At 38.9% G+C, this 27,886-nt stretch overlaps 1 protein-coding gene across 1 annotated transcript in view; it reads left to right on the plus strand.

Moving 5' to 3' along the window:
* CPE (carboxypeptidase E) overlaps positions 1 to 27,886 on the plus strand; it is a 101,732-nt gene that overhangs the window by 13,625 nt on the left and 60,221 nt on the right. The gene's annotated exons all lie outside the window — the stretch shown is intronic.

The following is a 27,886-nucleotide window of genomic DNA, read 5'->3' on the forward strand; positions in this document are numbered from 1 at the left end:
CCACATCACTCTGGCTGCTTTTCCTGTATCAGAACCAAAGTTCTGAGTGCAAAAGGCCCTTAGTCATCAGAAGGATGATCCTGAAGTCGTGACCGAAAGATCAAAGAGAGCCATGAGCCATCATCAGCGGGCAGTTGAATGCTATTTTGGTATTTGTAAGAGTTGTGTGGTCCTGTCAACGAGGGTGGTACTGAAAAGGAGGAAACTGTCTTTGAAACAGGATGGAAATTACTAAATTATTGTAAGAGCCAAGGAAATACAAAACCAAATTAGTGGTATGATCATCTGGGAGGGAATTACCAGCTCCAATTTATCTTGGAAATTAGGTGAAGATAGGTCATAAAGCTAAAGGTAAGCTGTGGGTAAGTCTTCCTTGCTCTCTTCTCTAAGTTTTGCAGTTCATGAAATAGAAACGGTTACAGTGGGTCAACGTGGCAGTCGAGAGGGTGAGAAAAACTGCCCCAAGTACCTGCAGCTTTGGCTGTCACATTTGACCAGAACTTCAGTGCACTGAGGTGGTAACACCCCCAACACTGCCCACATTTCTTTGGGAAGGAACCTCAAAACTGTGTGGCTTGACATAGCTGCTTCCCTTTGGAGTAAGAATCTTAAACCCTAAGGAGCTTTAGAAATAATTTATATATCAATGGGATATTAAGTACTATTAAAACTTAAAATGCTTAATAGAATCCGGTAGATTCCGATGTCTAAAGATTAACCTTGTAATTCCAGTAGGAAAATGTCAATTATGACTGTTAAGCTGAAATTTTAACCAGGCTGTAAACTGTATTAGAACATTAATAGAACCTAAGAATCACCATGCATGGGGGAGGGAGTAGGAGAAATAGGTGAACCGTTTTGTTTTGATAAAATTAAAAGAAAGAATGACCATGTACACTTAATGTATTAGACTTGCCATATCATTTAAGAAGTTAGGATTGTGTGTCAGTCAAACAAGGAGCTTAAAAGAGAAATTGAATATATTAAATTTATTTTTACGGTTTGAAATTTTTAAGACAAGTTTACTGAAGTGACCAAATTTCCCTTTACGGTTAAGATTATAGAAGCTGCTGGACTTGTAAATGCATCAATATGATTAGTAAACTGAAATTCAATACTTATGGAATAACTAAGATTTTGCACTTATGCTTCATAACTCTAATAAGTTGAATGTCGACGTTTAAAAAACAAATTAATTTCTAGATCTTTTCTATTCACCCAAGGCACTCTCTAAGTCATCGGAAAGCTTGAATTTAACCGTAGTTCCAGCATACGGTGGCTCAGAGCTCAGTGTAGGGAGCCTTTCCCCTCGGAAAAGCTTCCAAATTCAGAAGCTGCAGGAGATTTTGGAGGTGCTGAACATTTGCAAAATAATCCGGTAAAATGCTTCCTCGTATGGTCGATGCATGGGAAGGATTCTATAAGTGCTCCTCAAATTGACTTTCTCCAAATCTCCCCAATATGCTTAACTGGTGTTCGGCTGATTTCCGTCTTCCACCATCCACTGTAGTGTCTGGGATGAAAAGAGTTTCATGTTTGTGTACGTGTGAGTGCTTACACGATCCTTCTGTACCTCTCAAATCCATGTCAACGTCTAATTTTCTCTCCACTGATCCCTGTGGATGGAACTGGAGAACCTTCACTAAAAGAGTGTAGCAGCTTCAGGCCCGTGTCTGCATTGGTGGTCTGTTTATTGAGGACAACTCTAAGCCTTGCACTAGCAATAAAAACCATGAACTATATGTCAATTATTTTTACTATTTCTGAGACCTTTTTCTTATTATTTTTAGACTTCTGGGTATACTTTATTGTTGAGTCAGATTGATGGGTAGGTGGGAGTTGGGGGTACTTATTCTAATAAACATTTCTTTTTCTCTTTTGACTCTATTTCAGTTTGCACAAACTGTATCTTAAAAAATTACATATAACTTTCAGGAGCATGAAGCATTTTTTTTTTCCTGAGTAGTTTTAAAACTCTTATCGTTGGTGCTGTTGTTATTTTAACATTGAAGCTGAGCCATTGATTGCTGTAATTCAGTGACCTGGGTGTGCAGGGAGAGGGAATGAATGAGAGTGTGTTTCTTAAATGAATGTACAGAAGGGTGAGACTGGCTGGTATTTCCCCCAGAACTCATAGAGTAAGTAGAGTTAATGTATTTATGGACTCCATAAAGAGAGTAGCATAAGCAAAGCATTTATACCTCTGCCAACATTGCCGTGAGGCCAAGAAGGCTCACAGTTATAAACCATGCCACATTTTCCATGATCTCAGTTCCCAGACCGCGGTAACAAGAACACTTTATTATCAAAAAGGCCCTACTAACGACTTGCAGGTCGTTAAATCACCCTAATTGGACAACCAAAGACATTCATTCACTAGGCATTCAGAAATGCCAGATATAAGTGCTTTTAAACCACTTCCCGATTAGAAGTCAGACTCCGGGTAGTAGAGGTCAGTAAATGAAGTGCCTCTTTTGTTACTGTTGTATTTTATCACATTTTAAAATCTCTAATGTAGCTATTTAACAATAATAACCAAGTACTTGCTCTGTGACTGAGATTCTTGCAGAAGGGAGCAATGCACAGCAGTGTTTTACCAAGTACTTAATGTGAAGGTATTGACTCAAATTCTACGAGGAGTTGAGAGAGGCAATCCAGAAGGGCTTTCAGAAGGAGGGGGACTTGAGCAGGTCTTAACAATGAATCGAATCTGGAAAGTAGGAGAGAGGAATTCATTCTGTGCCAGTATTAGATGAGTCTTGTGTCTTTTCCTCCACTGCCCCAGTGAGTGGTGATGGGTAAGTATTCAGTAACTGCCGTGACAGTTAATTGCATTCCATTGACATGTGAAATTTCCACTTTGTTAGAATATAATGTTTAGGGTGTTGTCCCTTGAAGTCGATTTCCCTCCTCAGGAGGACAAAACTAGTTGGGATGGAGATTATGTTAACATTCGATATAATAACATAATGTGTGTGTATATAATACAACCTACATACAATGTAACATGTATACATTTATATGTATTATGTGTATAAATTAAGCATATAAAATGATGCAGTTAGATTAGATATCATACAATTATATTAAGCATATAATATATAGTATATTGTAATAAGCAGTTGATTACCAGTATGTTTTCACCTCTATGTAGCTATTACTGGACACTCTTTAAAAGTTATGGAGTAAAAAGATGTTAAGTAATTTTGATTTAGTCTGACTAATCTCCCGCAGTTAGACATTGCTCAATTATATTTGACTATACATTTCAAAAACTGTCCTTAATAACAAAATGAAAACCAACAACAGAAAAATGATGTAGTTTGATACTGAAAGAGAAGTCAGCCCATAGCTTTTCTCCATTTGTTGGCAGACATTCCAGAACTTTCATCCAGATGCATTTGTGTAGCATTTGAATAATGATCATGTAGTTTGTCGGATGCTTTTGGGAGAGAAATTCACTGTGTAGAAATATTTAGTATTTAACTAATTTTTTCAAATTATAGGTTTTTGATTAGAGTAAAATTATTTTAAATTGCTCCTACTGTTAAACCCAATCTTTATTAGTGTTACATAGAATTGTGAAATGGAATCATATAATTTTTTCCTTCGATCTGGAAGGAACACTCTCATTTTATAGATGATTGCATTGGGCTCCTTATGTAGCCTAGGAGGCCTAGAACCCATTTCCTGATAGACAGTTGAACCTTCTTTCTAGAGTATTTCCCATCACAATGTATACAGAAAGGGGAAGCAGCATAACTATTCCTTATGTGGCTGTTGAGGGTTATGAGCTAACTGCATGGGTTGCCATCCAGAAAGGAGTTTACAGGAACATAATTTTTCAGCGTTTTCAATTCCTTAGAGCAGAATTTCCTGCCCTGTGTGCTGTAAATGGGTATGGTGCACCTGGGTGGATGGACAGGGCCTGGGGTGGCCAGAGAGTGTGTTAAGTGGCAAAATCAGGAAAGAACTGAAATAGGTCACTTTAGCATACTCTAAGTATATATATAGAAAATGTTAATTTTAGGGGCACTAGAATCCACTCTCTAGGAAGAAATAGGTTTTTGTTGGAAGACTGTTCTGATGAACTCTTTTGAGGTCTGGGCCTTCAGTGCTGAGGAATGGGCTAAACTGAATAAGAAGGAGGAGCACAGTTTCAGGGACTGTGTGACAGTCAGAGAGGGAGAGAAAGACTTAGTGGCTGGTGGCTTAAGAGAAACCTTGGGGAGGACAGAAATGTCGAATGGGGAAGTCATCCACTCTGCTCTGCGATGCTGTGGAGTACATTACTTTGGGAAATGAGCTGAGGTACTTAGTCTTGCTTCAAGATGAGCACTGGCAAAACCAGAGATTGTCCAAGGAAGGGCAGTTAGATAGATGTTCAGATACACTTACGAGAATTTATTAACAAAGGTCAGACATGCACAGTGCTTCCTGGAATACGTAAGGCAGGGGTTGTGGGGGGGATGTAATCCAGACATCTCCCATCTCACTGACCATTTATAGTAAAGTTTTAGATTCCTGAGTTGTGTATTCTAAATTGGAACCCTAGTCCCTGGAGAAGGTAAACACTGGGGGAGGGTGCTCGAGAGGATAGGTTCATGCGCCCCATGCAGAATGAATCATGTGTCGTTGGAGGTTAGGGGTACAGAATATAAATAAGTAATACTGGGTGAGGTTTCCTTCTAAAAATAGTACTTGGGTTGGCCTGTTCATGTGTCTACATTAAATTTTGATATGAAAAAAGTTACCTGTGCTAAAGAAGAGTACCTATTTTTTGAGAATTTTTTTCAAGCCAGAGTTTCTTAAAGACCTTTATTTCTGGTTGCACAGTCTTGTGAATATACTAAAAACCACTGAATTGTGCACTTTATTAAAGTACACAATTCTTAAAGAAAGAACTTTATATTTGTGAATGTTTTATAAAACATTACAATGGTGGAAGAATTATTGGTATTATATTGCATATCTAATAAATAAGCTATCTTAAAAGAATAAATATGCATAGGAACTATACCTGGAAAAACGTGCCCCCTTAAATTATTGTACAGAAAATAATGGCATGCATTGTTGTAAGGAGTTAAGAACGTATATGAAATCTATATGGGTGAAACTTCTGGTGTTGTTTTTTGCCATTTGTGAGACTCTACCAAGATGATTAGGTGATAGATTCTGTTGGTAATTTACAGGCAGCGTTTGGACAAGCAATAAAAATACCAGAATCTTCAGGACAATGCTTGAGTGAGAGGGTGTGTTCTCACGAACGGGAAATGGGCTAACAATGCAACGAGAAGACTTGAGATAATTTTGTAGTTAATTCAGGGTAAATACTTCCCTTTTGCTCATCGTATTGGTTCCGGTGAAAGTATTTGGTGTGATTTATTCGGACCTGTGCTGTAATTCCCCATCCGATCCCATGCGTGGTACCCCGGTGTCGATGCGAGTGGGAGCCCAGAGCTCAGTGGGCACCAGGCCAGGAAGAAGGGGCAGGAGGCGGTTCCGTGTGTCCCAGGCCGGTGAATAATACCTGCAATCATTTATTTGCTCGGGCAGTTTTGTTAGCAGCTCGTTCTTTGCCAAACTAATAAAAAAGTGACTTTCTAGGGTCGTTTTCCAAGTTCCTCTATAACAATGGATTAGAATGAAGAGAGTGTGGACTAAATTCCACCTGCTGTGCAGACAGACAGGTATTTTTCAGAGAATGCTAACTGGGCACCTACTAGGCCCGTTGATGACGGAAGTGCGTCCGAAGCAGAGTGGCTCAAAAACATTACAGTGAAGGGTTGGTGACAACCCCCTCTTGCAGGTATGGCTCAGGGACGGGGCTAATTCTAATAAAAAGAAGAGTCATCCCTTGTTTTAAGGAAATAACTGGGTTGACATTTTATCTGGTTAGTTCTTCTTCTTCCTTTTTTTCTTTTTTAAGATTTTATTTATTTATTTGAGAGAGAGAGAGAACAAGATGGAGGGAGGAAGAGGGAACAGCAGGCTCCCCGCTGAGCATAGAGCCCAGCGTGGGACTCAATCCCAGGACCCTGAGATCAGGGCCAGAACTGAAGTCAGACGCTTGACTGACCAGGTGACCCAGGCACCCGTTCAGTCAGTTATTCTAAGACCACTGCAAATATTTTCTTCTCAAAAAAAGGAAGAGCACTTTTTTTTTTTGTTGTTGTTCATAAAAAAGAGTTCCTCCACCGCCCCACCCCACCAAGGTTCAGTTTGCCCTCTCTCTTCTCCTCCCTTCAAAGGAAAGAAAATTGTGTATGTTTATATGTTTCTGTAGGTTGAAATTTTAAATTTAGTAGAGTTTTCAGGAAAAAGTAGTTATTTTTTTTAAAGTTTTTTTTTTATTTTACAGAGGGAGAGAGCGAGCACAAGCAGGGGGAGCGGCAGGGGAGGGGGAGGGAGAAGTGGGGCTCCCCCAGCAGGGAGCCCGATGCGAGGCTCAGCCCCAGGATCCCAGACCATGACCTGAGCCGCAGCAGACCCTTAGCTGCCACCCAAGCGCCCCTTTCTTAATCAAATGTGTCCTTTGTACTCAGGCTTTTGGGTCCTGGGAGACAGAGTACATCCTGTGTCTGACTTAGTTTCTGGAGTCATCTTTAACTGGGCTGGGAACCTGTTAACTGGGGTCAGCCTTATTGTGGTTTATAGTGGGGGGTCTCACTGCCGTGGCTTCTGCAGCCTGGCTGTGAGGTCGCTCGGGGAAAGTGAGCCATCGAATGTTCCACGTGTCAGATAAGAAGATGGCAAAGAGGGTTGGAAAGGTTAAGACAGACGGAGATGTAGCATTTAAAATAAAAGAAGAAAAGGAAGCAAAGTCGAAAATAATAATAGAAAAAACAACCACTAAATGGCATAAAGAAGGTAGGATGAAATAGAACATGTAAGTGAAAATATTGAAATGGTGTGAAAAGAACAGGAGTTTATTTTCTATTTTTGCTCATACTCATGTAATGCTTAGAATGTGCCCAACGCTGTTTAGAGGCTTAACTCCCCTAATCCTGAACCTCTGTGGGATTGGTACTATTATTATCCCCGTTCTACAGACTCGGAAACAGATGCACAGAGAAGGTGACATTTAACATCCCAGGCTGGTGAGTGGCGAAATCAAGATTAGAATATACCCGCAAAAAAAAAAAAAAAGAATATACCCGCAGATACAGCTACGTTGTTAAACAAATTCACAAAATCAATACGTTAAGACACCAGTTTGCTTCATCCCCTTCCTTTCTTCTGGGACCAGTTCCTCTCTTCTTGCCTCTCTCTCTTTTCTTTTTGGAGAAATTCTCTCATGTCAGTGGAGTGGAAGCTGCTGCCGTGTTCTTCAACACCCCTCTCCCTGCCTCCAAAGTCTCCTTGCTACCCCGCCACCGGATCTTTATTTTACCCTCTATTTCCAACCATTAGGTTCTCTGCATTTTCATCAGGTAAAACAAGATCATGTGCCTTGGGGCAGATTATCATTTCAACTTAAAAATGGAGCTATATTAAAAAATAAGATTTAACTGTAATTTTAACCGTATAAGAATATCATTCTGGTCTTCTCTACATTTATTTCCTTGACTAATCTCTTTAATCAGACATAATATTAACAACAGACTCCTAAGAGGAGTATGTACCAGTGAAAATCTCCTAAGACATGAACACTTGTCATTATATTTAGGACCGCTAGCCTCCAAGTGTAGGGACGGGCACATTTACACACACCTTTCAATGGAGTGTGTTTATCTAGGAGATCAAGGGCGTTAGAAACGGAGTATAGATCAGTATTTTAAAATAGAAGGGCGAATGGCTTTTTGCTGGTAGACCTGATACGAGGCGACTCGAAGGCCTAGTCGGTCACTTTAGTGCATCTGATCATTGTAGCTTGAAACATACTGGAGTTCTAAGAATGGGTGGCTCATTTCATTGGAAAATCCGATATTTTTTCTGAAGCAGGCGCTGCCATGGTGACAGAAGGGCTTAGCCACTGAAGACTGATTTCATTGGTTGAGTGTCTGCAGACTTGCTTGTTGAGTAACATTAATATGTTTGCCACCTGCTGTTTTTTTATTGAGGAGACCATCTGGCATTAAGCCGTATTTAAAGGTACGGTTCCGGTAGACAGAGTACTGGGTGACGTACACATTGAAGTGCTAAAAATAGGTTTTGCAGGAATTGGCTCCTTTAACTAATGGGTGACTAAGAACTTCCACTTCAAATCACTGCGTTTTATAATCAATCATATTAGTTCATAATTCTAGGCTTTGACAATAGGAATTAAAGGCTTTACTTTGGAGCTCACTTATGTTATACAAATCTGGTGGCCTCAATATACACCTTTACATGAGCATATTAATTGGATGTGTCTAAAAATGGACCCACTTGATAAACTGTTCTCTCACATGGTCTCTCTATAAGCCACATAGTTAGTTATATTATAAAAATAATGATCACTGGAGATGTTTAACATATTAAAACTGGAACAATCGTCAGTTTTTAACATATTAAAACTGGAACAATTGTTAGTTTTTCTTTTGTATTTGAGAGTGATAATAGATTTTTTTCAAGTATGAAGTGAAATGGAGTCAAATGCATCTGTAATCTAAATGATAACTATCCATTCTAAATAATAAATATGTTATATATATATATATATATATATATATATATATATTAAGAAACATACCCTCTTAGTTTTGTTGACCGTTTCCTTTGCTGTGGAAAAGTTTTCTATCCTGATGAAGTCCCAGTAGTTCTTTTTTGCTTTTATTTCCCTTGCCTTTGGAGACGTATCTAGTAAGAAGTTGCCGCAGCCAAGTTCAAAGAGGTTGCTGCCTGTGTTCAGGAGGGAAAAAAAGGAAACATACTCTCTTTTTAAGAAGCTTCCAATGTAGTAGGAGGGGATAAGATGCATATATATGATAATCAAGACAAAATACGGCAAGTACCTTAAGAGAAATGCAAAGTGAAGTTTGAGCTTAAAGAATGAGGAAGATATATTCAATAAGGATACCTCTGTAGAGAAGTGGGGCCTGATTGGCCTAGATTCTAGCAAGGGTTGATGAAGAGAGGCTTCTAGAAGAAGCAGTTAACACTCGTTAAAATTATAACCCCAAGCTCTCTAAGAGCGGGTTCCAAGGTAACTAATGTTCAGAGAACATTAGACTTTGTGGTCAACGCTTACTGCACACGTGAAAGAAGTAAAATCTTAACAAGACAGACTTTAGTTGTATTAGGGTGAATAGAAAATATCTGAGCTGCCAATTTAAGCAAAAGGTAAAATGTGCTTTTGACAGGTCTAGTGAGGTGTTGTGGACCAACCCCCAGGAGAGAGGTATATAGTCGTTAGTTTGAAACGACGTCCTGCATTTCAGGGGAGAGTTTGAGGACAAAGGAAGAGTTTTTGGAATCATCTGCATGACCAGTGAAAGTGAAAGTGGTGACTGTGGATGAGACCACCGAGGGAGAGGGAATAGACAGAGGAAAGAAGGTGTCCCGGGGAAGAACCCTAGGACATATCCACATTTTTAAGATTAGAGGAGGTAGACAGAACAGAAGAGCAGTCAGAGGAATAGAGACAGTCGATGAGATTCAGTGCCATAGAAATCATGGGAAGAGAGTTGCAGGGGCTGGGGGCAGAAGGCAGTGTCGGGGCTGCGGAAGTAGGTGAAACAGAGGTCTCCATAAAAGTCACTCCTGCCCTGGTTCCTGGTTGGAAATCCCTGTAATGTGTGTGTGGGGAGGTTCAGCAGAACTGAGAGGAGGGAGCCAGGCCAAGGAATAAGGAGTAAGTGGAGGGCCGATGCACCTCAAACACTAGCCTTTTCTAACTCATCCATCCAACCAAGGTTCTGGAAAGATGAATCTCTCTACCTCTTCATCACACTCATTCTGAAGTCGCAGCAGTGTGGCTTCCATGGCGTCATGCTATTGAAACTGTTCCCATGAAGAACACTCGTGATCCCATAGGGTGACCCTGTGTCCTGGGTTGTGCTGGGGCCGTATTCGGTGCTCCTTGGGTATTGGTTAATAGAGCCCCTTTTCACTCTCAAAACTGTGCTGGTTTGGGTGGTAAGTTCTGAGTCACCCTGGCTCTTAACCACTAATTCCACTGAGCAATTTTCAATCTTGATCATACTCGACCTTATTTATTTACATGTGCATTATACAGTTGATCACACTCGTTTATTGTGACTTGCAGGCTCTTCTTTGACTTGTGTGGGTAAATCTCCTGGTTCTCCTTTTATCTTCTCACTCTTTTTTGAGGTCTCTTCCTTGGGCTACCCCTTGAGTGGTGGCATTGGCCAGACTTCTGTTCTTGGTTTCTTCTCATCTCCTTACACACCACCTCCTTGGACAAGCTCATTCACAGATATAGGGGCAGCTAACTACAAGCCAATGACTACAAAACATAGCTCTGGTTCCTCCCCACTGGACTTCAGGTTTGCATATCCAGCTGCCTCGTGAACATCTTTACTGTAAGGGAAACTCAACATCTGGGCAAGGATTTGAGCATTGGAGTAGGATGCAGGAGGGTTGCTGCCTCTGCCATGCAGTAGTTTAGAGAACTTGAAGAAGATATTTAATCTTTCTGTGGCTCAATTTTCATTCTGTGGAATCAGAAAACCTATCACACAGGATTTAGGTGGGGATAAAATGAGATAGCACACGTGAAGTGCTTTACATAGCTCATAGCACACAGTGTGTGTTTTATAAATAATAGGGATTGTTTTTATTCCCTGAGCCTTATTCTTCTTCCGTATTTCATGTTTGATGAAATGTGGAACCCCTATTTGAGTGGAAGAGGACCCATGTTTGGGGGAACACAAAATATTTTTGAAAAGATTGGGTGGTATGTCAAAATGGGAGACCCTAAAAGCTGGACAGAGGAGTTTAGATGTAACCAGGACTTCTGGAAGCTTTGAAGCATATGGTGAATCTATGAAAAGTGGTGTGTTTGTAAAATTAGTTATTTTAATATTAAGCCAGATGTCTTAAAAGTGGGGGTGGGGAGGGAGGCTGGCCAGGAGGCTGTCGAAGTAAGAGTAGGATAATTTGAGGAGGAAAATATAGGTAAGGAAATATCTACAGATTATTTTTTCCTATTAGCTCTTTAGAAGACTAGAACTTTATTTCCATCATTTGAATGGATTTTGTGAAGCACTGGTCCCATTTGTGCTACGTTTATTATTCTCATAGTTACAGAGTCTGCTGGTGATGCATAGCTCACTCTTGGAGGATGTTTGTACTTTAAGTGATTCTGGCCCATTGCATGACATCATGTGAATTAATATATAAACGTTTTATATGTGTCACAGGAAGATTACTCTCCACTGAAGAAGAAAGAGTCAATGTGAAAACCTCAGAAATTTGACAAGGTGAAAAATGGAAAGGGAAAAATACCCATGTCTTTAAAAATATTTATGAATTTTTTTCTTTTCTTTCCTTCCTTCCTTCCGGTTTTTTTTTTTTGAGTAATTGCTGCTTTGAAATCTGGAAGGTAAAATGGCAGACTTTTCCTCTCCTTTTCAGGATTTGAGAGAACCAAATGCTGGGAAATATTTGATTCTGAACTCAAGAGCAGACAGCCCAAATTGGAGCTCAGACTTAAAAAGTACTACTCAGAAACTACTAAAAATTGATGGTGATTATGAAGAGTATTTAGATGGCTACTTGATTCTTTTAGCTCTGTATAACTGTCCAGACAAGGTGTCAAAAGGAAAAATTTGAACAGTGGATGGTTTATGATACATTTATATTACAAAGGAAACCATTGCAATAAAGGCTCTAGTCAAGTGTGAGAAGAAGACAGTGAAGAAATTTAAGATAAAAAAAATTCTAGGGGCACCTGGGTGGCTCAGTCAGTTGGGTGTCTAACTGTTGGTTTCGGCTTGGGTCATGATCTCAGGGTTGTGGGATCCAGCGCTGCATCGGGCTCCAGCTCAGGGGGAGTCTGCTGGAGATTCTCTCTCTCCCTCTATCCCTCCCCCCATTAACACACACACTCTTTCTCTCTAAAATTAATCTAAAAAAAACCCCCCAAAAACAAAAACAACTACATTCTTGGGGTCATGAAACCTATGTTCCAGAAGGCGGTTTATTAAACTGTATGAAATAGAAACTACTGTTTGCGTACTGGTGGGGAAGAAATGTGAACTGGAATGGAAAATGTTAGAGAAGTCTACTTTTGTAAAATTTGGGAGCTGGAATGGACAAGCACTAGAGCCTCAGCTCTAAAATCCTGCCACCACTGTTAAATGTGACAGAGATTTCATTGTTAAAATGCAAGTTACCACATATGCCACCAATATGTGTTTTCTGGCTTGCTAGTAATATAAAAAGAGGATGTCAAGGATGTCTTATAATTCATATTTTTAATCTTATTTTCATCTTTTCTTCATATTTCTTTTGATACATTATAACAAGGAGACTATAATTGAACTGACTTCACAGTTTTTTCTTGAGATTTCAGAATCATACTGCTCTCAAACTCTGTCCTAAAACTTAACCTCTTTTCATGGCTGAAAGTCCTTGCTGATATGTTTTTTATTAGAGATCTATTGAGATCTCATACACTGAACGATTCACACAGTTAAAGGATAAAGTTCAGTGGGTTTTAGTGTATTCAGGGGGTTTGCAGCCACCACCACCTTTAATTTTAGAACGTTTTCATTCCTTGGAAAAGAAACCCCCTGCCCGTCAGCAGGTCACTTTCCATTTCCCCATTTCCTCCCCATACTTCCCCACCAGCCCTAGGTAATCTTTTTCTTTTGGTGAGAGAGAGAGAGAGAGAGACAGAGAGAGAGAAAGGAGAGAACGTGCCACATGAGCTGAGTGGAGAAGGGCAGAGGGATAGGGAGAGAGTCTCAGGCAGGCCCCACACCTAGCATGGAGCTGGACATGGGCTCGATCTGATGACCCCCGAGATCATGACCTGAACTGACATCAAGAGTCAGATGCTTAACCGATGGAGCCACCCAGGCGCCCCTCCCCAGCATAGCATCAACGCTATAGTGTATCTAGGGTGTGTGCTCACCCGGTAACCTTCATATTGCTAAATTAACGCGATCGTAGAATAAGGCGACATTAATGGGATGTGCATAATCTCAGGATTGTGTAACAGTTGTTCCTCTTCCTGAAGGAGTTTTGTCTGTTAACTATACAAGACTTTTAAGTTAATTAATTAAAAAAAAAATCAGTCAGTTTTGCACTTGATCTTAGCCAAAAGGCCGAGAAGTGATAGTGGGTCAGTTTTGAACAGTATGAACAATTCACTCAGGAGAACGATTTCAATTTATAAAGGGTCAAAAAAAAAAAATCACTGAAACCTAGTGCTTTGAACTGATCCCTTTTTGACGCATCCCAATTAGTAATGGACCTATTCACAGCTGTGCCCAAAGTAGAACTCACCCCCGAGCTGGGTGAGTAAATGAAAGGGACCAGGGACTCTCTCAGCTGCTAAAGACCCAGCTATTAATGGAGATTTATTTTTATTGCACATTTGGAATCTTGTCATCCCAGAGGGTGCTGAAATAGAATCTCAGTACTAACTTGATTTAAGAGGCAGAGGTTTTATACGTGCAGTTACTAAAAAAAAGGGGGAGGAGAAGGGACCATATTTGTCTTTGCATTTGTTCCTTTCCTATAATAGAAGGTGGGATAATTCCTTACAGAGTATTTTAAAGGCCTAATAGAAAACCTGGGATTAGTTTACAGAATGGGAAAATCTTGCACAGAATGGATTTTCTTTTCACCTGTGGTGTTGCCATGTCTTGTGTATGTGTGTGTGTGTGTGTGTGCCTGTGTATGTGTTGAGGTTTCTGTGGATGCTGTTAGGATCCGAGGCTACCGGACACTAATGCTGCAGAAAGCCTGGTTTTGGGGGGTGTCCACAGTCCTCTCCTGGCGGCTCTGGTGGAGGAATCTAGAACCAGAGAAAGTGGTGAATGTAGGATGTTCTATAGTCTTTCCAGGCTTCTCTGAAATAGGGAAGTAAATTCTTCCAATATCTCACGGGATCTTGATCCCCGTATCACTTAAGATCAAAATCTAGCTCATTATTTCTGAGAGTTGATCTCTTTCTCCTCTCTAGAGGGAATATTTTCCCCCTCTTATCTCCTCTCTGGAGAGAAATTATTAAAACAAAAAGACACTATTGGAAAAGGACTTTCTTTCTTTCTTTCTTTCTTTCTTTCTTTCTTTCTTTCTTTCTTTCTTTCTTCTTTCTTTCTTTCTCTCATATAAGAGAGGTGCTATCGTTTTTGTTTATTTAAAACTGGATTTTTTTACAACTTTTTTTTTTTTTTTTAAGATTTTATGTACTTATTCATGAGAGACAGAGAGAGAGAGGCAGAGGCACAGGTCGAGGGAGGGAGAAGCAGGCTCCCTGCGGGGAGCCCGATGGGGAACTTGATTCTGGGACCCCGGGGTCACGCCCTGGGCCAAAGGCAGCCGCTCAACCGCTGAGCCACCCAGGTGTTCCTTGGACAACCTTTTATCTTTCATCCTTCCCTTCTTCCCTCTCTTTGTTCCCTCCCCACCCACTCCTTCCCCTCTCTGTCCAATTCTTCCTTCCACTCCTTTCCCTTCCAGCTTCCCTTGATTCCTCGTTTTACTTGGTTTATCTCATTCTGTGGAACTCACAGTCCATTGGGTGGAGTATACTTGACATTCCACACAGTTGATAACTGAGAGTCATATGCTTGCTCAGTCATCGGCCAAGCACAGACTCGATCAATGAATGCGCTTCCGCTCCTCGTTCTCTGTTGAATGAAGATGGAAACCAGCTTTCTCCTCTTTTGGAGGGGGGTATGGCCACTTGAATTCTAATTCTTTATAATACACAATGGAAACCTTGTGATGTGCTGACAGTGATTTTCTCACGGGTATCTAGATCCCTGAAGAGTGTAGGCTACATGGCATATTCTGTTTATTTGGTCAAACGATGACTGCAATAATTTTATTCAAAGTGAAGAGTGTGCAATCATTATAGTATATGGTAAATTGTTCAGTGGATTCGGGCCTGCTATTTGAAACTCTGCACCTGTTGCTTATGATTTGAGAAGCAGACCTTTCTTTACCAGAAGTGAGGAGAAGAGCAGCGTGGGGAAGAGATGGGGCCCGAGTGTCTCTTAGGATGAAGTCCATGAGGATGAAATCATCTATTTAAATATGAAAGCTTTTTCTGAACACAAGGGATCCGTCTTTTTTGTAATCAGTTGTTACTTTTAGTACAGCAAATTGCTACTCAACAGGTCTCATTGGCTGAGCTAATTAATATGGCTTTTAAAGGTGTTGACCATCCACCCAAGGGACAGCTTTTTCAGTGGAACAGCATCTGTCTACATGCAGTACAGACTTAGGTGATCTTAGAGGGCACTTGGGTCCTTGCCAGCCCGAAAGCTAGGGTTCACAAACTCATTCAACAGAAGAAGTTTTGTTTGAAAGAGTAAAGTCTGATACGGAAAACTTAAGAAAGAAACAAAAGAGAAGAATGTAAACTGACTTTTAGGTTTAAAAGAACAGATGTGTGGCTAATGGAGAGACTAGGTTTTTAAAAATATAGTTTGGAGGTGGGAAAATTTTAGGCAATTATATTTTACAGTTATGGTGACACCTTACAATGACATAGTTCTTTATGCTTTTCAAATAATTACTAATAGTAGTAAGCATACTTGCTTACCAAACAGAATTCAAGATGCTAGAGATAAGACAAAAAATAAAACAGGCATTGTTCTGTGAAATCCTCTCAACAAACCCTACGAGTCGGGTTCCATTGTTACCTCTCCTTTATGTGTTAGGAAACCGAGTCACAGACGGGTTACGTGACTTGCCCAAAGCTTCAGTTAGGAAGTAGAGGACTGAGGGTGAAGGCCACACTCTTGTACTCCAGTGCCCATGTTCTTCACCTCCACACTCTCCCATCTCATGCCGCCGGCTCTGTCACTGTGCACTTAATCTTAAAAGTAACCCTTGTGAGGGAGACTGTTTTTCTTCACACTTAAGAAAATGCAAAAAAAAAAAAAAAATTAAATAGCTTGCTTAAAGTTATACACCAGGAAGAAGTGGTCAAGTCTTCTTCATCTCTTGCCTTCATCAATGCCTGTCCTCTCTTTGGCGTCCCAGCCTCTCCTCAGTCACATCCCTCCAATCCCCTTCCTCCCATTTGTAGCAGAGTGATTTTTCTCAAACACAAGATCCATGTTTTGCTCTTTGCTTAAAACCGTCCAATGATTTACTTGTACTCTTAGGAACAAACCATACTTCTTGCCATGCTTGCTCTCTGTCTCTCTCTTAAAAAATTGAGGTATAACTGGCAGGTAATGTCGAGTAAGTTTAGGCTGTACAACATGGCGATTTGGTACATTTACCTGTTGCAGTGGGGTTACCATGGTATCATTAGCTACCACTTCACGTAATTGTCATCTCTACTTTTTGTGGTGAGAATAACTAAGATCTAGTTTCTTAGCAGCTCTGAAGTTTAGGATGCAGTCCTGTGGAGACCTCCTGATGGGTCCCTGCCAACCTCTGCAGCTTCATCACTTGTCACTCCCTGTTCCCATTCTGAGCTCTAGCCCTACTATGCTTATTTTAACAAGACACCCTCTTTCTTGCCCCTTCCACCCTACCGTATGCTGTTTCCTCTGTCTCAAGCATCTTATCTTCCCTTCCTTCCTCTTCCTCTACCTTTCTTTTAAAAGTGGCTAAATCCTATTTCCTTTTCAATTTCCACCTAGAAGCCACCTCTCCACCATGTGTTGTATGCTCATCACTTCCTTACCTGGCCTGGAAACCCCATGACAATGGGGCCCAAGTGCAAGGTGGGGGGATGAGTGGTGGGAATTTGTTCACACAGTTCTCTCTAACACAGAATGTGATGCGTTAATACACTTAACCAGTGAGTGGACTTCTTTTGAACATCAGCTTGGCAGGTACGGGGCTAGATGTTGAGCAGAGGTGTACTATCATGGAGCTCGAGGGACTCTGGAATCAGGTAGGTCTTATTTGAATTCTAGTGTTATCACTTGCTGCTTTTGGGATGTTAAACCAATTACTTAACTGTTCTGTGCTTGTTTTCTCAAATATAAAGCAAGGATCACTAAAATGGCTTGGAAACTTTGGGCAACTGACTTGTCCATAGGTAATGATGGCACATGCTATGTGTTAGGCACAGTCACAGTCCTGTGAGAATGCAGAGTAGGGGCAGCGAGCAGAGCCCAAGGGGTCAGGGAAGATACCTTTGCAGCCTTTCCTTTGTCTTCCTCAGAGCTTCCACCATAGACGTGCCTTGAGATACCTGAAAGTTGGCAGGCTGTTCATCTTTATGAAAAAGTGTCATCCAAGGTCTTTTTGAGCATGGGGATAGAGCAAGTGATCTTCCATTCATGCATATTTATGATTCTATTCTAAGTTAAATTATTAATAGCATTTGGGGAAATATTCTATTTTTAGTATGGACAAGAAGAATGTTCACTTTGAAACATTTCCTGAGCTTGCTTATAGCATACTGAGAAAAAAAAATCTTAGCTTTATTTTTTATCTCAAGATATTTATTTTTTTTCCTGCAATATAATAGCAAAAAATAAAATCCACAAAAGATTTAGAATATTTAAAGCTTATGTAATTCATATTTTAAGGTTTTATTGTTTTAGTAGTTTTCCTAAAATAACTTGAGGGTTTACTACTGGAAGAGAGTCTTCATCTATCAAACTGACCAGATGAATGTATCTTGAAAATTGTTCTGTGTGTTCGGATACAATCTGTTTTATTCCAAAGAAAGTTTATTTTTCCATGACAAATAAAAGCAAAGCTATAAATTTTTAAGAATCTTATGATGAACAGGATGGTCTGTTTTAAAGACGGGTGAATTAAATAATCTTAGTGTATTTGTATGCAATTTAAAGCCAGATGTTCTTACTTGAAAAACAAAATTTGTTATGCTTCTAAGAATAGTTTTTATATAAGAAAAATGAAAATGGTGATGCAATCAGGAAGCTAAGAACATTTTCTTAAAAAAAAAAAAAAAAAGAATATTTTCTTAAATAAACTGTGTGTATGTGTTAATGTCCTGAAACAGTGTTCCCTTGTAGGCTACCTGGCTCCATCATCACCGTATTTGGTGAAAATCAACTGGTTTACACAGTTTGTTCCAAGAAATGTTGGACAAACACACACACACACACACACACACACACACAGAGTAAATTAATTCAGAAGAATGCATCCAGAAATAAAACTGAGCTCGAAAAAAATAAATAAATAAATAAAACTGAGCTCGGAAAGTACCACCTCACATGAGGGAGGGCGAGCTGGTTATTTGCTTAGGATAATATTTGCATTTTGAAGTGAACTCTAGTGACTTCAAAGTGCCAGACTGGGAGACAGGAGGCCAATTATTTTTAAACAAAATATAAATAACACTAGAAGACTGAGTTTTCCTATAACCACCTAATTTTTATAAATGAATTCCAAGTGAATATGTTGATTGAGACATTGGTCTGGAGTCTTTATTTCATTCTTAGCCCTTCGACTCACAAACTATAAACAGGTAATGAGTGGATATGTCAATAGGGCCAAACCTGAAACTACCCGTGGGCCATTGATCTTCTGATTTGAGGAAAAGCCTTCAAAGAAGGAGTCTTGCAGGTTTCCACAGCAGGGAGCTAATCCACTTCTCCCTCTATGGGGAGAAGCAGACGGAGTGTATTTCTTCCTCTGTTACTTTGTGGGATTCTGTTGTGCTCTGGGGAGCTCTTTTGTAAGCCCTGACTTGAATTATCTTTTAGAGCTACTGCTACCTGGAGGGTAATGTTAATGAATTCTTTCATCGGGGCACCTGGGGGTGGCTCCGTTGGTTAAGCAGCTGCTGTAGGCTCAGGTCATGATCCAGGGGTCCTGGGATCCAGCCCTGCATCGGGCTCCCTGCTCAACAGGGAGTCTGCTTCTCCCTCTGCTCCTCACCCCGCTCATGTGCTCTCTCTGTCTCAAATAAATAAATTCTTTTATCATGTGGATTAAATACAGCCATACGAAAACAGCATTATTCAAAGTAACTGTCACCACAATCTTTCATATTTCCTCAGTATTATTTTCCATGAAAGTATGTTTGGGGACAATTAACCATGAACTTATATTTAAATTTTTGCCACGAGTATGAGCTCATTGGTGCATGTTTGTATTCTGTGTCTCTTGTCCCCTATCATCATCTAATGATTTTATAAATTGAGAGTGTGTCATTTCTATTATGTAGCATGTATAGATCAAAATTAACACGAATACATTTAGTTGGTGACATGTGACATGTTATCTTCGTCACACATAGGACTTCATCTGCTTTGTAAGTAAGGACTGGACAGAGTAGGACGGGAAGATGGACTAAGCACTCTTGCACCATTATGAACACTCTTTGGAGGGGTGGATCTCTTCAGTTGGTTTTCTAGTTCTGTTTAGGATTGAGACCCACGAGAGGGGAACACTCAGTGCAAACTGAAGATTTGGAACTCGGCTTTAGTCCTGCAGCCCTAGGCATGGCATTTGCGGGGGCTTTGGGAGACGCAGGTGCGGAACTCCCCCCGCAGTTGAGCCACCGTCACACCTGTGCCAGCTCGCCTGTCACTATCAATGAGACCAAATTAGTGCCCTCGGGTGGGGAAGCTGCCAGGAGACTCCCTGCTTCCCTAATCGAGCCGAGCCAGGTGCCACAGGGAAGGTGCATGGGCAGGACTTAGCCCAGCCTCTGGCCCGACTCTGCCCCCCACTCACCTGCTGCGCATCCTGCTAGGTGCCACTGCGCTCCCTGAGGCGCGGCCCCAAGTGGGGACACAGGTCCTGGCAGGGTGAGGGTTTGTACGAGAGGGAGCCGGGGGCTTTGCAGTAACCGTGGAAGCCAGCGAGGGGGGAAGATGCAGGAGGCAGTGTGGACCTTCCATGGAACTGCAGGTGTTTGGGTGATGTACCCCGCTCTCCAGGCTGGGCTTCGGGACCTTGGCTCCCTGCGCCCCGGGAGCCTGCCACGTGACCCCTCATTGCCCCGGGGTGCGGCCCCGCATCCTCACACTTGTAGGGGTGCAGCCCCACATCCTCTCACCTCCACAGGTGTGCGGTCCCGCATCCTCTCACCTCCACAGGTGTGCGGCCCCGCATCCTCTCACCTCCACAGGTGTGCAGTCCCCGCATCCTCTCACCTCCACAGATGTGTGGCCCCACATCCTCGCTTGGCACACAGTGGCACTCAACACGTATTTTTGAACGAGTCAGTAAATGAATGTTCAGGATCTCAGAGAAAAAGAGTCAGTTCTCTGACACCTACCTTCCCTTCACCCTGTGGGGTGCTTCCCTTATGTAGCCATGCAAGACTGGGGTTGGGTTTTATGTAGAAAAGCGATGAGTTTCCTTCCAAAAAGTACAAGTCAACCACTGAATTTGAGAGAGAGAGACAAGGCCATATTCTTTTCCTTCATCTTAAAAAAAAAAAAATTGAGATCAAATGGCCATAGAACATGGTACTGGTTTCAGGTGCACAACGTGATGATGTGGTATTTGTATTTGAGGCAGAATGACCAGTCGTGACTCCAGTTGATGTCCATCACACACTAGTTACACACTGCTTTTTCTTCTAATGAGAAGAAGATTTACTCTTTTAGCAACTTTCAAATATACAGCACAGTACTATTAACTATAGTCACCATGCTGGATATCACATCCGCAGGAGTTTATTTATTTTCTAACTGGAAGTTTGTGCCTTTGGCCGCTTCGCCTGTTCTGTTCACCCGTCCCCCACCCTGCCTCTGGCAACTACCAATCTGTGCTCTGTGTCTATAAGTTCGATTTGTTTGTTCTAGGTTCTACGTATGAGTGAGATCATATGGCATTTGTCTTTCTCTGTCTGACTTATCTCATTTAGCATAATAGGCCCATTGTCTCAAACTAGAAAATAATATGGATGGAGTAGGGGAGGGGAATCAGTAGCAGGTGGGGTGTTGATGGTTATGGAAATTGGGAAACTGTCCAATTCTCCCTAGTTGCGACTTTTTTTTGTAATGAATGAATTTCCTAAAAGTCAGATGTAGCCCTATAAAAATATTTGGACTAAGTTAAGTATGACTCCCTTGATATTATTAATATCTGATTTAGAGACAGAGCCACTATTAAGCAGTGTCTACAGGCCAGGCCTTCATATGGATTACCTCCTTTAATACAGCAATCTGATGAAGTGGAAGCTGTACTTTCATTTTATAGATAAGGAAACAGGTTCAAGGGGGTTAATTAACTTTACAGTCATAAACAGTAGAGCTGGAGCTTTCATTTATTCGTCCATTCATAAACAAATATTTATTGGCAGTAAATGTTTTTCGTCATTGGTTTTGTATCTTCCGATGGTAACAATTGCCTTTCACTTCGAACAATGATTTTAATCCAGAGAGAGTTATATAAACACGATACATGAAATTAAGTAGATCACATCAGTATAACTGTGAAACTGTGCCTGGGACGTGGTGGGTACTTAGCAAATGATTGATAGTGGATGAGAGAAGTCAGGGCCATAAATCATTTTCTGTTCAGTACTAACAAAGTCTGGCATATTTTGGTTTATTTTTAATTTTTTAATTTTTTAATTTTTTTTCATATTTTGGTTTAGAACCTGTATTTTGGTTTGGTCCCTCTTGAGAAGCATTTCACCAAGTGTACATTAATTATGAAGGACTTCAGGGATCAAATTCACGTGGCACAGTTACACTCACATTGGAATTGAATTCTGAGGGGATATGAGCATTTCTTGTCTTCTAAGCATTTACCTTAAGGCACATGACACCAACGTAGGTCGTCATGAAGAATAGCAGATTCAAGAATATAATAAATGTGTTGGTTTAAAATACAAATATCATCAGCCAGCAGTGAGGCAAACAGACTTTGTGTGAATGAGAACTTAGCTCACTGATTGACATTCAAGGCCCATTGGAAAAATCAGGAAACACAAGAGTGGAAAGAGCCCAGAGTCAATCAGATTGAAAATCACAGAAGGCCAGAAGGTGGTGAGAAAAATGCCAGACAACAGACTGTGGAGAAAAATAAACAAGCCAAGAAATGTCCTATTTGGCCTTAAAAGAGGCAGATGGTGACAGGAAGTATTCAGTGAGCGGTGATTGTGCTAAAAATCACAAAGACTGTAAAATTATCCATCTGTAGTTTGAGGTTTCGGGGAAAAACGAAAACTCTTTGTTAGTATTACAAGAAAGGATGATTGGTACAGAAACAGAATATTAAGTAAGTGCGTATTTGTGTCAGGATAATAGAAATGTGAGATGCATTATTCTATTAGAACAGAAGTTTTATTTATTTAGAGATTGTGACCAAAATTATAAAATGTATTTTGTTCTGCATAAAAAGAGTTGGAATTTTATTAAATCTGTGCCTTTCACATTTCTGATGTAAGAAAGAATTCTCCTAAGAATATTAATGGGTTACTAAGGTAGCAAAATAATTTTCTGACTGAAGGAGTACACAAAACATTCTCTCTCTGTCTCTCTTTTTTTCTTAGAAAGATCTTTGGAATGGGATATAGGAAATAAGAAATAACAATGTTGAGGTTTAAAGTGAAGAATATTAATTGGAAAGTTGAGACTGTAGCAGAGAAAACTGATGGTTTGAAATGGTATTGAGAGAATGGATAAAAAAAAATTCATTGCCATTGTTTTGGAATAGCTGTGGTTGAACATTTAGAATCAGGGATAGTTTTTACACGAAGGACATAGGTTTCTCTGCTTAAATCTTAATTGAGAACTACTTATTCCATTTTCTTATAGCAACATCCAACTTAAGGAGTCAGGTGAGCTTGGGTTTTTACGACCCTCTTCTGGATCACTGAAGCATTTCTGCTAGGTGCTGGAATAAGTCTTTGATTTTGTGCATCAGACATATTAGAAGCTTCGTTTTCCTTCTTTAGAAGAAGTGATTAATAATGAAATAGATTGTATTCTTGTCTTTCATTGTTTTGGTCTTGGTTTTTAACCATACCTACCTAAGAGTAAGTCTTGTATTTTAAGTTGGAATGAATCAAGTCAAGGACTGGGAAGTGGATTACATGATGATATTTCTGGCCTTTTCTTTGAGAACCCAAAGCAAAGAATTGAATATACTATGAAAGTTTGTTTTACTTTTAAAAACATGGTTCTCAGAGAAAAAAGCTTATGTATTTAAAAGTATACTTTTTAAATGAACTAGAATAATGAAACCTAGACACTTTCCAGAAGCTATTTAATCTTCAAGGTAGCATTTGAACATAGGTATTAGCATCCTCATTTTATCATTGGGGAATCAGAGGATCATATAAACCAAGTCAGTGTCCTAAGGTCACATACCTACTAAGTAATGGAGTGGATTTGAACTCAGTTCTGTATGTCTTCTGACTCTTTCCATTAGGTCAGTGCTTCTTAACAAGGGAAGGGTATTGCACATCACATTACTTAATTAGATTGTCCAGTAGACTACTCGTCTTTTGCACTTGTCCAAGGGTAGTGCCTAGGCATATGCATATTGAAAAAATTTCAGAGAAGGTTCTGATTCCAACCTTTAGTTGGCAACTGCTGTATGCAAAGTTTCAAAAATCAGCCAAACCAACCAAACCCTCCAACCAACCAACCCTACCCACTGTCTCTATTGTATGGTGGTAGGTGAAGATCTAAACATTGTTTTTTACAAGTTGTTAGCCAATTGATCCAGCCTCCTTCACTGAATAATATTTTTTAACTTTAGATTTAGAATATCTTTGCCAGTGATTAAGAAATATAACAGGTTATTTCTGGGAGCTATATATATGTATACGACAAATAATTGTTTTTCTCTGCGTGCTTATACGTGAAGTTTTCACTTTTATGGCTTTATATGCATGGGTATCTCTTAACATCTCAAAGGATTAGTGCCATCCTCGTCCTCATTCTCAGATCTCTTTAATGATTTTGTTTTGTTATTTTCGCCATTTTTGTTTTTTAAGAGGTCTGAAGAATCATTTTATCATATAACAGAAATATCCTCTTATATTTTGACTAAAAATACATCAAAGTATGGATCTGGGAAAAAATGAAAATATTTTACGTCTTTTTTCAGAAAATTCTAGCATTTTTACTAGCATTTGTAATATACTTCTCATTAGAGTCATTGCTTATGCAGACTATTTTTCTTGCTACTGTGGATAAATTCTCTTTCATTATATTTGTAACTTACTATTTCTGAAGTGATAGAACTATTTATTTTTCATATCTCTATAAATATACATATATATCTATATACATATATACATATATATTCTTTTGGACATCGCTAAGCTTTCTATTCTCGTGGTTGTCCAGTGATTCCTTTCAGTTTTTCTGAGTATATCTAGTTCGTATACAATGTTTGCATTATTTGTCAAAGTTTGTATACCCCAGTTTATTCACACACTCATATTAAAAGTACAGAATTTGTAGTACATTGTTACATGACAACACCAATAGTTATCTTTCCCTTGGGCCTTTCTTGGGAATGGTCGGCTCCTCTGCTTACTTTAGCATATAAATGTCTATGCTTCTTTCGTTGCAGATTATATACATTTCATCTTTGCAATAATTAGTTTTATCAAATGTCATTTTGATTTGAAATAAATTTTTATTTAAGGGATACTAGGAATAAATTGATTTGGGTAGATTATTCTTTTAATGTATTTCTACTTTCTGATGTTTTATTTAGATGTTAGTATCTACATCCATAAAGGAGATTGGCTGTACTTTTTTGCTTTATATAACTTTTCTGAGATTTGGAGTTAAAGTTATAATTTATTTTGAGAAAATTATTTCATTGAGGCCTACCTATTTATTAACGTAATAAGGAGTGACTGGCTCTATTTAGGCCTGCATCATACAGGAAAATTAGTTCTTAACATTCTGCCAGAGTATTAGTTACTTCCCTCTAACAGCCTAGGAGTGGTTGAATTAAGCATTCTCCTTAGGCAGAAACTTACTGGGTGTGCAGTAGTAAGGTTAGAGAATATTTTATAGGCCCCCTCGGATTTGGAGACCTTTCATTGCAGTGCTCTGCAGGATAGAAAACAACAGATGTATTGAGAAGTGTACTTTCAGGACCTACGTGCCTGGCTATAGCAACTTGTCCTCCAGTGGGCAGAGAATGTACTGAATCTTAATTTTGATGTCCCTTGTATGGTTGGGCACCAAATCATCTCTGCCTCTACACCACCTTTTAGACTCGGCAGTTTACAGCACGGGTCCTGTGTCTACCCATCAAGAGATAGGGTTCATTCCCAGATTGCTGGGTTTCTTGTTCTTCTCCAAGTATGCCCAGAGGACTCAACATTTGTCTTTCCTTCCTTCTTTTACAAGGGACCCTTGAAGTTCCTTTTCTTCCCTCAATACTAACAACTTTCCACCCAGGAAAGGATAATTCATGTTGTAGTTATAAAATGCTTACTTAATGTTTGATTTAAGCTAATATTTTGGGCTTAGATTTTTCATCCATTTCATAATTTTAGTTAAAATCATATCTTGCTTTAGAGCACAAGTTATATAAACTAGGAGGCATATCTTGACAGTGAATGATTTCTTAAATCATGTTCTCTCATTTTAGTGTGTAATTGTGCATAGCATTCCATTTAACACATTATTTCCATTTTATTGTTTCCAATCTAACTATTTCTACTTTTTTTTTCCTTATTAGTTTTGCTAGAGTTTTGTCTAGTTCAGCATTTTGCAAAACTCTTCTCAGAATACTAAACAATGGCAGGCGAGCTTGGGAAATTGTACTAAATACCCCTCTTGAGGATTCAAAGTACATATTAACATAAGAAAAGATCTGAGAAGTTTTAAAGTAAAAAAGAAAACTTGTGAAGTCTGTTTAATGTTTTAAAGAACTTAAAAATAAAGAACTTATTTGTGTAGAAGAAGACTTTTTCTTGGCACAGTTAGTGATTTTTTTCTTAACACCAGTTTGAGAAGTGCTAGCCTATTCCATTATTATTATCACTTCAAATAAGGAGTTTGGAATTTGTTTATTCAATTCATTGTTTTTCTTTCTCATTATTCTTTACTTATTTTTAATTATTTTTTACTTCTTAAAGTAATTTTCCCATCTTTTTACAACTTAAAAATAGTCTTGTTCATCTATTTAAATTTTTAAACATGAATAAAAATTAAACTTATGACACTGTCTCTGAGTATGCATTTAACTCATTGTGTAGGTTTTGATATTTGGCAACTTATTTTATAAATACACTTTTTATTTTTTAATTTTCTATTTTCATCTCATTTTTAAAGAAGTTTAATGATTTCTAATTGTATGCCTCTTTTCAAATTTTTATTAATTTCCAGTTTCTTTGTATGGTTATTGGAGAATGTGATCTATAGTCTTATTTGTAAAATTTTGCTTTTTAAAATGTATTAAATATTTCTCTATGGCCAGTTATGTAATTAGCCATTATGTTTCATGTGTGCATTAAAAAGTAATTTCTAGATTATTAGGTTGGATATTTTTTGGTTAACTTTATCTGTCTCTTAAAAATCTCCACTATCTTTCTTTTTTTCTACTTGACCTGCTTTAAACTGGTGAAGGCATGTTGGTCTCTTATGTAATTGTGCTTTGACTATTTTCTGCTTGTATTTCCAAGGGTTTTTGTTGCATATGCTTTTCTCAATGCATTATTCAGAGTTACATGCTCAGTAGATATTGTAACTTTACAAAATACTGCTTACTTCTTTTTTTTTTTTTTTTTAAAGTTAAAGTCAACTTGCATAAGCAGTTAGCTTTTCTTGTTTTTTATTTTTGGGTTTGCTTGCTATGATGTTCGTATTTTCTGTTTTTGTGTTTTAGCCTTTCCATGTCATTTATTTTAGGTATATTTATCAGAAGTTGTAGGATCAGTTATTTTCTCATCATGTCTTAGACTTCTTTTCCTTTTGACAGTAAAATATAAAAGATTTCTATTAATTGCCATAATTACTACTTTGATCCTATCATTATTTCTATGCTTTTATTTTTATTACTGTTTGCTTTCTATTTTGCACCCTCCAATGAATGCCATCTTCTTTCCTTTCAGTTTCTGTAATGATTTAAAAAGTAGAAACCTTTTTTAAATTCCACTGTGGCTTACCATAAAGATAGCATAAGATTTATATTTTCATAATAATAGATTATAAATCTATATTATTTATTTTTTTAACATTTGTTGGTCCTTTGTGTTTAACTCAGGAGTTTTTACTCTGATTTTTAAGTCTCTATATTTTTATCTTGCTAAAAAAACACTATAGGTCCTTCTTTATTACTTCTTCTAGTTCTTAAATTAATTTATTGAGTCTAAGGAATTTATGGAACTCTGCTGAAGTAATATTTTAGATCAATGTTCCCTTTATGTACCTACAGATAGAAGATAGGGTGAAAAGTTTGCCTACTTTCTATTTGGGAAAATAGAAAATTCCCCCTGCCTATTTATTAGTTGGATAAAGATGAGCAAGAAGTAAAAAATAATCTGCCAGAGTTAATACTATATTGACAATGCAGTCAAATCATACAAAGATTGTTTAAGGTCAGATCTGTTTAAAAGCAAAATATTTCTCCTAAACATCACTTAATACCAGTAAAGTCCAAGTAGATGTTTTAGATAGTGGTTCTCGATGAGGGAGATTTTGCTCCTCAGAGAACCTTTGGCGATGTATGGAGACATTTTTGGTTGTCCTAACTCATGGAGAGGTGTTTCTGGCATCGTTGGTTAGAGGCCATAGATGCTGCTAAACATTCTATAATGCTTGGGGCAACCTCTCCCAACAAAGAGAATTCTGGTCCCAAAGGTCAATAATGCTCCAGTTATACCTGCTTTGGCTTAGTTGACACCTTTGATTAAATGATTATGTACAATGGTGAA

Source organism: Canis lupus, chromosome 15, assembly GCF_011100685.1.
Source record: "Canis lupus familiaris isolate Mischka breed German Shepherd chromosome 15, alternate assembly UU_Cfam_GSD_1.0, whole genome shotgun sequence".
Taxonomy (NCBI): domain Eukaryota; kingdom Metazoa; phylum Chordata; class Mammalia; order Carnivora; family Canidae; genus Canis; species Canis lupus.